Source organism: Sylvia atricapilla, chromosome 1 (assembly GCF_009819655.1).
Source record: "Sylvia atricapilla isolate bSylAtr1 chromosome 1, bSylAtr1.pri, whole genome shotgun sequence".
Classification (NCBI taxonomy): domain Eukaryota; kingdom Metazoa; phylum Chordata; class Aves; order Passeriformes; family Sylviidae; genus Sylvia; species Sylvia atricapilla.
In genome coordinates, this window is record NC_089140.1 from 61,916,993 (window position 1) to 61,930,853 (window position 13,861).

The 13,861-nt window shown below is 43.1% G+C and overlaps 1 long non-coding RNA gene across 1 annotated transcript in view; it reads right to left on the minus strand.

Moving 5' to 3' along the window:
- The window catches only part of LOC136367534 (uncharacterized), a 313,961-nt gene that overhangs the window by 34,413 nt on the left and 265,687 nt on the right, over positions 1–13,861 (minus strand). Inside the window, exon 2 of the long non-coding RNA XR_010744703.1 lies at positions 12,359–12,383. This is a non-coding gene — a long non-coding RNA (uncharacterized lncRNA). The remainder of the gene's footprint in view (positions 1–12,358; positions 12,384–13,861) is intronic.

The following is a 13,861-nucleotide window of genomic DNA, read 5'->3' on the forward strand; positions in this document are numbered from 1 at the left end:
TTCTGGCAGCTTTGGTCCGTTTTGGAAGAGAGGTGGCCTCCTCTCTTGCTATACTGTAGACTGGTCATTATTTTCATGATGAGAACAAGGCTTCCCAGGTTGCCAGAAACCAGAGAAGTTAAAGGCTGCCTTCTGATTTTCCTTTTTCCGTGCTCCTTTTTGTACATTGCAGTAGTGACCAGAGTGAACAGCATTACAGCTTTGTCTTTTCTTCTCCTCTTAAACTGACCACTTCCCCTCTCATTCCAGCTGCTACCTACTAAGATAGTTTTCCACTGCCTCTCCTCCCTGGGCTACCTCCATTTCCCATCTGCTGCCTGTTGTCATTTTTTCCAGCTCCACCCAGGCCTTGCCTCACTCTCTAGTCTGTCCCAGAATTGGAACAAATGCTTTTTGATCTGTGATCAAAAACTATCGTTTTGATCAATGATCTGCAGGCAAACAGCATTCTGGAGTGAGATCTAAATGATGGGTAGATGCCTAGCTCCTACTTCCTCTACTATGAGAGGACTATCATGAATTTCTCCTACTCCAGCCATCGCCCATGCTAAAGCTGAATGCATGCACATTTTAAAATAAATTATTTAAAGGATGCCCTCAGATTTGCAAAGGCAAGGTTGTTGTTTTCTAGCAGGTTACCTGCAACTTGACTGTAAGTGTCCTGCTACTCACAAATTCCTCAATAGTGGAAATTATATATGTACATGACCAGTATAAGGAATTACTCTGTTCTTCTGCATAGTTTTTTTGTTGATGGATCTCTCTTGTCCTTCTAGCCTCAGTTCCCATCCCTCTAGCATTCTCTTAAGGGACTGGTATACGGATTCCATGTAGATGACCTCTGCATGGATTGATCCCACATGCACAGCCAGAATACACACATACAGACACACTCTTACATGCACATGTTTGACAATTTCAAGTCAGCAAGTCCCAGAACTCCAGCTACCCCTGGTATCTTCTGTTAGTCCCTGTGGGAATGCTTTTCTGTCATAGGATTTAATTACATATGCTTCTGCTATTTTCCTCCCTTTCATTTCTGCCTTATTTCGTGCACAGCATGGGCTGTGCTCAATTACTGAGCAGCAACTCAATATTTAGTTTTCTCCTTACTGGTCACTGTTGTGGCCCCTACCCTTATTGACGGGACAACATTCAAGTCCTTCTCTGATGAGAAAATGGTTGATTCCCTCATGAGCTTTTCTGTGTCCTCATCATTGTGTGTGTATCTGTGGCTACAAAAGTGCTTTATAGTAGAACTTGTTCTGATACTTGTTCCCAGCCCCCTGATGGTGCCCACTTACTGCTTTCATTCTTGAGATGGGTTATAGAGTAGAAAAATATGCCAGAGAAAGGTGTGTAATTTTCTGTAAGGGAAGGCAGCTATTTTGTTTTTCTGCCAGTGCAGGTTCTGTTTTGTTAGGAAAGCTGTGGGTGATCAACAAGGTGTTTTATTCTGCCCGCTTCAGTTCTGAAGAGAGGGGAAAACTACCCCTTCTCAGAAGGCTTTGGGGAGCGGACAAGAGCTTTTACAGAGTGCAGTGTGGGGCATCCTATTCTATCCAACACATACCCCCAAAAGTGGAGCAGAGCTCTTGGGAAACTCCTGAGCATGGCATTGAGCCATGACATCCCCACTTGGCCCTCATAGAGCATCTCCTGGGAGCCAGCAGGAATGCTTTGGGTCTTTGACCTGTGCACTGAAAACTGCTGGACTTAAGGAAGGTTTGAGAGCCCCTTAGCATGTGAATACATAACAGCTGGGAAGGTGAGGTGGGGAAGAAATGGCAAGGACTGTTGGTTGGTTTTTTTTTTCTGTTGCAAGTTTTGTGTTCTCTTTGTTTGCAGTTGCCTGAACTTACATCTGCACAGATCCTAACCTCTTTGGCATGCTTGGGCTGCTCACATTAAGGAAAAGGTGTGAGAAGACCACCACAGAGTGCTGGCCAGCTTCAGATGCAGTTGCAACTGCAACCAGTTTGGCAGCAGCTGGATTTCTTTGGCCACATCTGCCAGTGTTGGACACGGTTAAATCCTAGAGGCAGTCCTGGATCTGGGGCTCTGTAGAAAATTTCTGGCTCTTGCTGATTACTGTGCTGATTCTTGAGTATTTTGGTAAGGCAGGCTCTTCATGCTAGCATTTTCCCCTGAGAAGAAAGGGAATCCATTTTGTTCCTGTAGGGCTGCGACAGCAACTGCTGCCTGTTAGTAAGACCTGAGACATTGTGTGGTATTGGACATGAGTGACTAAGAAGGATGGTGCTTACTGGGCTGAGGGTGACAAAGAGTAATCCTGCTTTTCCTGCAGTTTGTTGGTCAGCAAAGTGTTAAAGGTATTGCTGGTTGGGTGGGACTGAGGCTAGATCAGTATTTAGCATAAGCCCCTATGGAGAAGGGCTGTGGAGAAGGTCTTTGAGACAGCAGTGGATGGTTGTAAGTGTGGGCTTATGTGTGAGGACAGCTGAAACTAGTGAGAAGGATGCCAGGTGCTAACTGAAAGAGAATAAGTGTTCTCCCATCTATGATGTTTTACTGAGATTTTCCTTTCCATCCCTTTAGGAGAATGTTTTGTATTTTAAAGGCCAGCAGGAGTATCCAATCTAAGACGTTGTTGGAGGTCCAAATTTTCCAGAGCAGGTGACTAGACAAAGATGTGCACTCGGCTGCTTGAAGTGTGGGAGACACCCTTTAGCAGCCATCATTTAAAACATGGGGAAACATATTTACATGAGTGATGTCTCAATTCCACCTCAGTGGGAAAAAATAAATACTCATTGCCCCAGCTGCTGTGGTGTGCAGCCGTGGCTTGGCAGGAGTTGTTCAGTCTCCTCTGAATTGCCAGCTCTCTAAGCAAACTCCATGTTATTGAAATGGAAGAATCTATTTTCCACTGGGATTTAAAGCAATTTGTGCTGAATGCTGGAAGTTTTTGAGCTACCAGATTTTGAAAATGTCTTTGTTAAAATAGGAAGGAAGGGGATTCTAGGGCATAGAGATTTTGAGTCAGTGGTCTGGATTTGCTCATCATGTGAGTAGAGGGGAGATCTGCAGGTGGTTTCAATAACCAGGCAGCAGTGTTTGTCAAGGCAGGGACAGAGATGCTGGCAGGCTCCTCTGTAGCACTCATCATATTACAGAGAGCAGTTGTGTTGTTGCTTGTTCCCCTCATCACTCTCATGCCTGACTACAGCCTTGAGTACCAAAAATCTGTAGCAACAGGTTTCTGGCCTTAGAGGTAGAAGGGTGAGGAGGTGAGAGGCTTATAAGGTTACGTCACACTAGACAACTAATATTTGCCTTTGTTTCCTGAACAGTGTATACCAACTCAGGAGAGGTTCTCTAAAAGTGACCATAGGACACATGGGGAGCCAGGCTATATTGAAACTGAGAAATGCTTTATGGCCAGCAAACTTAGAAAAAAGATAAATTTTTTGTTGAAAGAGGGCAGCTTGGAAATTGTGTCTGGTTCTGAACCTGTAAAGGGCAGACATGGGGTTAAAAAGTGTTGGTCTAGGTAGAGGACATTCCGCATCTAGCCTTTGACTTGTGATAAGAAGATAGATAGCCTTATTTCTGTGATAAGAACCATCTTTAATGTAAAGCTGAAAAGTTATTATAAAGATGAAACAACTAGAAATAAAAGAAACATGTCCAAATTTTTATTTACATGGCCATATAAATCTGTCTCTCAGGCTTTTCTATTCTTACTTTCTTTGCTTCCTAGAGGCAAAAGTAATAGCTCTAGGCCAAAAAGGCCATTTTTCCCAGCACTTACCAAAACCAGCATGAGTTCCTCAATGGCCAATATCACACAAGTTGCATGTGTAAAATTTTAGAGGATTTTTTGTAAGCATCAATGTTGTGGAAAGAAAGGAGACAACTAAACCCCAAGCCCTAGATAAGTTTGGATCCTTATCTACACTTCATATCATGTTATTGTGATCTAGGTTCCCCTCTGCTTGATGTCTTTCCAAGATTCCCGTGTATTCATTTTATCCTTGACAGGCTAGTGAACATCTACATGTACTGTATCAAAATATTTGGAAAGGCAACAGCTGAACAGAATCTTCAGATAAATGCAACATACCATGGCCACATAAAAATGGTCTTCTCATGAACAGAAAAGTGACACCTATAGCCCTGAAAAGCTTCTGGCTTATATTTCTCCCTAGGGTGTAGTGAAGATCAAGTTATCACAACCGTGATCCTGTAACACGGTGAGCTGGGCTGAGGTAACTCTCACGTATATACCTGCAGCTTGGCTACTCAGATGATTTTGAGGCTTTTGTTGGGAATGCCTTGATGCTGCCAGGGCTTCATGACTTGAGCCTTCCCCAGCTTAGCCAAAAGAAAAGAAATGAGCTGCATATTCCACCCCTGATGCAGTATAAGCATACAAACAAGTGTATCTATCTCTGCAGGGCCACATTCAGATGCACATGTTGGTTCCTCAGTGCCAGATCCTGCTATGAACTCTAGCTCTGCATGCTGTTAGACATGGCAGAAGGAGACAGATATCTGTATCTCTACACATGCACAGGGTTTTATCTTTTTTTTTTTTTGACCTGCAGTATATGGTGGTGTTTGCTTAATCCATAGAAAACTTACATACCCATACAGGATGTAACAGGTATTTTCCTCACAGAATGCAAACCATAGTTCTGCTGCATAGATAGGCAAGGTATGCTTAGTATTTTTGTTCTTCTTTTTTTTCTTCTTTTTTCTTTTTAATCCTGTAGAAAGCACATAAATAATTCAAAACACCTGCTTTATGTCAGCTGTTTCAATTATTTTATCTCTATAAAGAGGGCAGAGGCAAACCCCATTCAAACAAGCAAGGGGAGGAAGATACACTGCAAAATGATTGCTGGGGCTATGCACAGATGTATTTTTGACCAGAAAGCCCAGCTCAGAAATGTGATACCTGCGTTTTAATGCTTGGGCACTGTAAGTTGCTGAGTGCACATAAAGCAAGTTGAGACCCCTCTGACTTTATCTGTGCAGTCACTGTTTGTCCACGACTTTGGGTCAGGACCGGCTTCCAGATGTTCAGAAATCCCACGCAAGTATGCTGTAACAAGAGACTCCATTGGAGGGTGCAGAATTTCTTGGCATTCCCTAGGAATTCAGCCCCTTATAAAATATGAAGTTTGGGTCATTTTCATAAAGGGAAAGCCAAGTCCAAGCTCCTGAAGTCAGATGGAAGTGCTCTGTTGAATTGAAAAAGGGGTTGGGTTGGACCCATAAGATCTCATCTTCCATGCAGATGTGGCTGTTTCATACGCTTTTCCATCTCATAGATTCTTGACTGATCAGCTGCTGAGCCAGTTCCTGAAAGTTACTTTATTTTTCAGCACACCTTACATACTCCCTATAATTCCTGTCAGAGCCCTAGTCTCCTTATATGGAGATGCTCCCTCATGCCCCACTGTGCTTCAGCATTGCTGAGAGAGCCTGTCCCAAGTCCTCTGTAGCTTCTTGGTTTATTCTAATAACTTCATGAGCTATATAATTTATTTTTTTATATCTTCTGACACAGTAGACTTAAACCCATTTCTCTTTTAGCCTGGTGATAATAAATGTCACCACTACTTGTCTACCACTCAAGTCCTGATATGCACTGCAAAGCTAAAGACGGCAAAACAAACCAGGTAATACCCTAGGCTGTCATGTCCACAGCATAGAACACAGCAGGGCAATTCTATCTTTCAAAAGACCCATTCCTGAGGATTATTTATCAGCCCTTTTTCAAAAACCTGTTTGAAGGACAAGTCACAAGTGTTGCTGTGAATATCCTGTCCCAGTATCTCATTTCTCTGCAGTTAGAAGACTCCTCTCATATCCAACACAGTTGTCTTTGTTGTAAATCTTGCTCTCTCCTCAGTGGCCACAGTAGCAATCAGTAACAACCTTTTATGTACCAGACAGATGGGGGACCCAGTAACATAGATGTTCCTGCTGTGGTTATGTGGAACCAGAATTCTGAGGGCCTTTCTCTACCATATATTTTACATCTGTCCTCAGAGAAGTCTGTTAATCTCTAGATTTTGATACCCCAAAAGGGTGCTGTGAGGGTACATTCATTGGTGTTTCCCAGGGCATTTAGATACTGCACTGACACAGGCTACATAGGTCAACAGAGAGAGCAGGCATATGTATGTTAATCTGGCAAAGGACTGATATTTAACTCAGCAATGCTTCCAAACAGATGTCAAAGACTTTATTATCAGCATGCCTCTTATCTCTGGAATTTTGTTTTGTGCTGTCCTACTTTACTGACTGTTTTGTGGTTTGTTTTGCAGCTTCCTGGAAAGGAGAATTTTAAGAACAAGAGCAGAAAAAATGCCTGGTAAAAGTTGTAGCTGGCTCTGCCTGTCTGTGCTATGACAGCCAACAATATCACCTGCTGATGATTTACAGATTCCTGGGAGATGTGTTGTTGAGTCTCAAAGAACTGGAACAAGAACAACTCGCTTAAATTGCTTCCCGTGAAACAGCTTAATGTATCCACCCGCTTCATGCTCTCCTAATTTAGGACACGTGTAGTGTGTAATGATGAACTGGCCAACTGATTATGTTGCTGTAAATCTCGTTCCCCACCTTACAGAACACCCCTGATTGACCCCTTTTTCATGATAGATCAGTGCAGCATTTCCAGTCCACTTCTTGAGAGGGAGAAAAATCGCACTAGCCATTTGCAAAAGCACTTCTCCAGAGAGAAAAATGCAACATTTTGTTGTTTTTACTGGGCAGCCTTTTCAAGTTCTGTGACCCACTTTTGCTTCCCTTTAAATTGTGACCGGTATTTATTTATCCTGTTTTGAACACAGTAACTTAATTAAGAAACTAATCAGTAGTGTTGAACTGATCTTTCAACCCACCCCTATCACTGAAAGAAATTTATGAATGCATAATACAAGAATGATCCTATTATCTAAAAAGCTTTCTACTAAAAGCATTTGGCATCTAAAATGTAAGACTTGAAATTCTGCACTAAATTTATAAATACATCAACATTATTTATAGAGTCTGAAATGTACCCCAACTGAATCTAACAGGTTTGTCTGTATTAAAAATGAAATTGTTACAAGTTTAGAGGATTGAATTGTATATTTTGGAGTCTGAAGGACGGATTGTAAAGGTACCTGTGTAAAAGAGAGAAGTTTAATGATTTAGGTTGCCTCCTCCATCAGTGGAGAGAGGTTGAGAGGTTGGCATGTTCCATTTTCTTAGGTGCTCATCTTTGGATGGAAATTTGTTGACTGATCATCTCAGCAGGGCATTAACAGGATGTTTGTAGTTAGTCATCACCATCATCTGTTATTCCCAGTTCCCTTGGCTTCAGACTGAGAGAATAATTCTGAACAGTACCTGGGATGGAGGCACCTGGGGCAGAAAGTGACCAGATCCCAAAAGGAGAGCTCCCTCTGTGCACTCTTGCTAAACCCTGGCAACTAAGCTGCTGCTGGCTGTCTAACAGGACAGACTCAATAGCACTTTCTCCTCTCCACCAGCTGTTTGCTAAGTGAATATCAGCACTAGAGGACATAGTTCATAAGTCCCAAATGCCTTCTGAAGTAGGATGGCTCTAGGATGTTTGGCCCAATGTAGCCAAAAGGTTTATATTTCTGGACATGCTCAGCACATGAATTAGAGGTGCCTCAGTAACTGCTTCGGAAAGAACTGAGTGGTTAGAGGAGGGACAGAAGATCCTTTGCTATCAGGCCTCTCCACCTATCCAAGTGGCACTGTGGGCACCTAACTGTGGGTTTAGATCCAGTCCTTTGTCCTCCATGGACTTGAACAGACAGGTGGAGATAACAATTGCTTCTACCCAAAAGCAGGCCTAGAGTTCTGGTCTGATAGCTGGAATTAATGTCTGGCAAATGAGAAGCCTGGTTTTCTGTGGCTTTGATCTTGTGACTGGATCAACCCATGTCTAAGAATGTATGAGGTCTATTCCGAGGTTTGACTTCTTGGCCACCTGGGCACACCCTGGCTCATGTTCAGTGCTTGTCAACCAGCACCCCCAAGTCCCTTTCCGCTCTCTCAGAGTGACAGCTCTCAAGCCACTCTGCCCAAAGCCTGTAGTGCTGCCTTGGGTTCTTGTGAGTCAGGTGCAGGACCCGGCCCTTTGCCTTATTGAAGGTCACACAGCTGGCCCCAGCCCATTGATCCAGTCCATGGAGACCTCTCAATGGGAAACTCCTCAAAGTGCTTTCCTCTGAGGATTCTCTGGTGACTAAAAATAGGGTGAAACAGTTCTTCGAGGTCTCTTTTGCTAAAAGCACTACAATTATATCCTCCCTTCTGATTTTCACATGATTTGTGGAATTTCATCTTTTATCTTCTCGTCCTCTACTAGCTGGCTTGAAATGTGCCAACAGGCTCAAAAGGCTGGGGTGGGGGAGAGAAGGTAGAAAAATACAGGCCAGCATGTAGTGCTTTCTGGAGAAAAGTAAACCTGAAAGGGCGTAGTGTCTGTCCTATGAAGCTTACTGTATCCCTAAAGGATGGGCTAAAGACAAGAGGATGGACTGAGGGAGGTATAGCATGCTAAGGACTCATGTTGGAAAGAGCAGGTAATTCTTTTAGCAACTTAAGGAGCTCTCCAGTTCAGTTTGCCACTGCCTAGGCTGCTGGGGTCTATTGAGCTTGCAGAAAGGTATGATGCAGGAATTAATGTCCTCACACTTTCTGCTGACCCATTTCCTTGGTTATGTATTATATGCTCCACACAAGATCTGTAGGGAAAAGAGAAGGGAAGATGAAAAGAGAGGACTGCCATTTTTTCCAGGAAGAGCAGATTGCGAGACTGTGGCATTTTTCCCACACATCTTGAATAGTTTTGTGCTTGGGCTTTTTGAGGAGTTTTAAATTAATTTATTGTTTAAATAACTGTAATGAGAAGAGCCCTTGCCGCACTGATTCTAATGAGGATTGCATGTGCTCTGTGTCTTTCTCATTGTGGCCTGTATAATTTAAGTATCTTAGCCAACATGTGCTGTGGCAGATTTCACTTATATCTGCTTAAATTAAAGCTTGTCAGTTTAGGAGCTAAGAAGCATGCAAATATTTGAGAGATATTTGACATTCACTGCTGAAATCATTCAACTAAATATCTGGCATCAATGACATTACTTGAGAAGGGTTAGAAATTCTTGCTGTGTTGTACAGGCTGGACATTCTGGATTTAATGAAGAGAAATGTACTTGTCCTTATGTGTTCATAATTAAGGTCTCCACCAAAATTTCAGCTTGTTTTTCTTCTGTATTTTCTCTGAGCAATATGTGCCTGTCTGAGTATCTTAAAGTTGCTGCTAGAAGAACAAACAGTACCAATATCTCAGAAGTAGCTGGAGTAATAGCACAATTTAGCTGTAAAAGGAATGGCATTTCCTTATGTTCTCATCCCCTAGAAATGCAAAGGAAGATGGTGCTAAGCTGGAAGAGTCTCATGGAACCTTGGACATTTGAACAGCTCAAGGAGATGAAGATTAATTTCCTGTGCATGTGTATTTTTTCCTATTATGGGTCACTATATCAAAACACCATACTATATCTAGTACATTCAGCATGCAGACTTTCTGTGCTGGAAAGTACTGGCTTGTTGACACACTGAAGTCAAAATTGGATATTAAAATAGAGGTGTTAGGCATCTAGATGTAATCTCAACCATATTTTAATCTCATTACAATTGTAATGTAATTGCAGTGGTAATTGGCCATTACAAAAGGCAGAAGAACCCAAATATTGCAATTTGGAGACAGAGTCCTTGCTACCAATTATAGAGCAGCTTTCTTTTCTGATATGCCAAAAATATCAGAGGAAGTATGATCACAGGATAATTAGGATGAAAAACATCTCAAGAGGTCTCCAGTCCAACATCCTGCTCTATACAGGATCTGCAATAAGATGAGACCAGGCTACTCAAAACTTTATCTAAGTGGGCCTTGAAAACCTCCAAGGAGGCTGTGCAATCTCTGGGCCACTCTGGTTGTCCCCAGGGGAAAAATAAATATCCTTATAACCAGTCTGGATGCTTTCCAGTTATGCCTTGCCTTCCCACCATACACAGCTGTGGAGAGCTTGACTCTTCTCTTGTTGGTGATCTCTGCTCAGCAACAGGGTGCTCTGCTGACCACCCACTTCTGGTGATGGAGATGCAGAGAGGAAGCCCCAGTGTTCTGACATCTTGCATGATATAAAGGCAAGTAATGGCTGTTAAATACAGCATTTCCTCTTCTGAAGTCCAGGTACTGACCTACTCCCTCACTCTAATCACTCCTTTCAATTTTTTTGTTTAACCTTAGGCTGGTGGGTCTCCTGCTGTTCAAAGGTTTTGAGAGCTAAGGAGAAGGAATATTTTCTTTGATCTCTGTGGATTTATGTTGTTTGCAGCTAGGCACAGGACAAAACACACTTCCCCCAGACAATTTCAGTGTTCCATTTTCCACAGTTTATTCCCCGTTTCCTTTGGGATCTGACTTAATCACCTGTCTTTTTAATTGTGAAACTTTGTGTAAGTGGTGGCACAAACACTGAGCAGGTCCTACTCTGCACAATTTCATCAGAGCCAAGGAGAAGAGGCATGAACTCGGGTCTTGGCCCTACTACCTGTTCACTCTAACATGCATTGGCTCCAATTATTGTCCCTTTCACATACAGCCCACTGCCATGTCCAGGTTACCAGTTTTGAAGAAGCAGCAACCTGCCCCTATATGAACTGAACTCAGCCTAGGTGAAGGTCAGATCTGTCATGCTGAGGTATTTATAATTTGAGAGTCATTGCAAAGAACTTGGTGGGCAGAACGCTGGTGGGGAAGATGGAGTTGACAGAACTGAGCCATCTTTTGTAGCACATGAACTTTCTTGTAAGGGAATTTTGGTTTGTGTTTGAATTCAGGGCAGGTCCAAGTGGAGGTTTTACTCAATCCAGCAGAAACCATGTGGAGGAGCAGGTTCCTTCCCCCTAAAACACTGTGCAACTCTAACACTTTGGCTACACTTTTTCATGCCATGGACTCACCTCTGCGATCCTATCCCTTTCCTCCTGTTTGCCCGGTTTCAGGTCTGGAACAACTCCTGTTAGCAGCCTCCTGCAGCACTGGAATGCTGGATGTTTCAGGTTGGCTGGTAAATCTTCACTTTCTGGATAAGAAAACTTGTATACAGAAATATGAAATTTCATGGTACTGCTCCATGTGCTTTTCAGAACTGCTGTTTACTGTTGCCTGGGCCCCTGTTAGTTGAAAGCTTAGGTGGGGTTCAGGAACTTCATACACTCAGGGTGCCTCTGCACTTTGTTCTCACTGATGGTATTCAATTAATTTGTTTCCTCTGAAGAGTTGGACAGGCTTTCTCCAGATTTGGTGCTGCACATTAATGCTTATGCATAATGTGGCCTTAAGAAAAGATGAATTGGTGAGCAGTCTGGAAACCTAAGGCACATTGCCCTTTCGAGTAATGATTCTGCATATGGAAGGGGGAGGAAAACATTGCCATAGGGCCTCTATGACCAGTTCATGGGTAAATAATTATTTAGAAAACGTTGATTTGGAATGAAAAGTCAGCTTAAAGGCTGATGGTTATACAGTAGTCCACAGGGTTAAACTGGGAAGGTTGTGAAATCAGTCAAAAATCAAATTAATCCCTGAACAGAACTGGCCCAGTGAAGTGTTGGTTTTTTGTTTTTGAGAAATAGAGAGAAAACAAACCATTGTTGATTGCTCTTGGTGGAGAAAAGCATCCTCTAGGCTTTTGACATTTTTAAGACGCAGTGTTGTACATCAGATTAATTAAGGCCAATGCTTTATATATGCACAGGAACAACATTCTTGTGGGTGGTGAGTCGGTAAGTTCTCTGAGCATTTCCAGGACATTGAAGACTTTAAAATGGACTCATCTCAATTTTTGTGGCATGCCATATAAACCAACCAAATTGGACAATTGGGCAAGGCACCTAGGAAGTTAAAGGCCTCATACTAATTTTTATTATCCTAGATGTTTCCTTTTCTTGGCTCCTGTTTCCCAACTGTAAAATTAGGATAATGCCCATGTTCAACTGACAGTGTCTGTTTTATTTATCCTCAGTTTAGAGTTTAGATTTCTTTGTAATAAGATACAGTTGACCCAGCTGCAGCCCTTGTAAGAGGAAGATGGTTCCTTCTACCCTTTTTATCCATGAAGTGTCAAGGAGTAGGTGACTTCATAGCAGAGGTAGGGTATGGCAGACAAGAAGGAGCAACTGCTTAGTAAAAGAGACTTCCAGTGGGCAGGCTGGGACATAATGAATAAAAGCAAGAAGTAGATTCATAATTAAGTGCCTTTGGGATGGGAAGAAGCAGCTTCATGAGGACCAGGACTGGTTGTGCGTGGCCTGCTCTGATCCAAAGATTGACTGAGTTGAATGAAACCGGGATAGAAGGCATCCCTGCAAGGATACAGTGGGCAGGGGAAAATGGCTTTACGCCATCCATTTTATGGTGACTGTGTTTGACCTAGTCAGTCAAATTTGTGAAAGACTGGCTGGATGGTCTGGCCCAGAGAGTGGTGCTGATTGGAAAAAAAATCCATTTGGCAGCAGGTCACCAGTGGTGCTCCACAGGACTCATTGTCAGGGCTGCTCCTGTTTAGCATCTTTATTGATGATTTGGGCAAGGAGGCTGAGTGCCTCTCTGGTTAGTTCACAGAAAATATCAAGTTAGGTGGGACTGCTGGTTTCCTGGGGGGTGAGAAGGCTGTACAGAGGGGTCTCCATGGACTGGATCAATGGGCTGGGGCCAGCTGTGTGACCTTCAGTAAGGCAAAGGGCCGGGTCCTGCACCTGACTCACAAGAACCCAAGGCAGCACTACAGGCTTTGGGCAGAGTGAGAGCTGTCACTCTGAGAGAGCAGAAAGGGACTTGGGGGTGCTGGTTGACAGGCACTGAACATGAGCCAGGGTGTGCCCAGGTGGCCAAAAGGCCGATGGAATCCTGGCCTGTGTCAGCAGTAGCGTGGCCAGCAGGACCAGGGCACTGATTGTCCCCTGAACTCAGCACTGGTGAAGCCATTCTCAAAAATCTGTGTTCAGTTCTGGGCACCTCACTTTGAAAAGGGCATTGAGGGTCTGGAGCATGTACAAAGCTGAGCAATGAAGTTGGTGCAGGGTCTAGAAAAGCTGTGTCTTGAGGACTGGATGAGGGAGCCTGGAGAAAGGGAAGCTTGGGTAGGAACCTCACTGCTCTCTACCACTGCCTGAAAGGTGAGGTGGGGATCATCACTTCTGCCATCTGTTAAGTGAAAGGATAAGAGGAGGCATCCTTAAGTTGTACCAGGCAAAGTTCCAACTAGATATTAGAAATAAAAAAAAATAATCATAGAAAGAGTGGCTAAGCCTTGAATAAAGTTGCCCAGGGAGGTGGTGGATGGAGTCACATCTCTGAAGTGTTGGAGAGAATCGTGGCAGGTGGGGATTTGGTTTAGGGGTAATTGTGGCAGTGCTTGGTTGATGGTTAAATGACATTCAAGGTCTTTTCCAGCCTTGATAATTATTAAGAATTCTCATTTATAGTCTAGTAAAATGCAGTTTGTTTTTGTTCAAAAGCCTTTCTTTGGAGGGACTCTGAATAAAGGATGTTTACCTGCTGAATTGGGATCTCATAACACAAGAAAGGTCTTTCATTGCAAGATGATTTGAGGATATTGGAATGAAACATACCACAGAAGTCTGACATAGTAGTTATTGAACTGCTGAATACTCCCTCAGGTCTAGAAGCCGATTTCCTGTGCTCCTCTCTGCTGATGAGAGCCTTGCTGAATTCTGCAGAGATTGTAGGAAGCTAATCCTTGAAGGTATTCTCTTCTCCTCTATTAAAGCT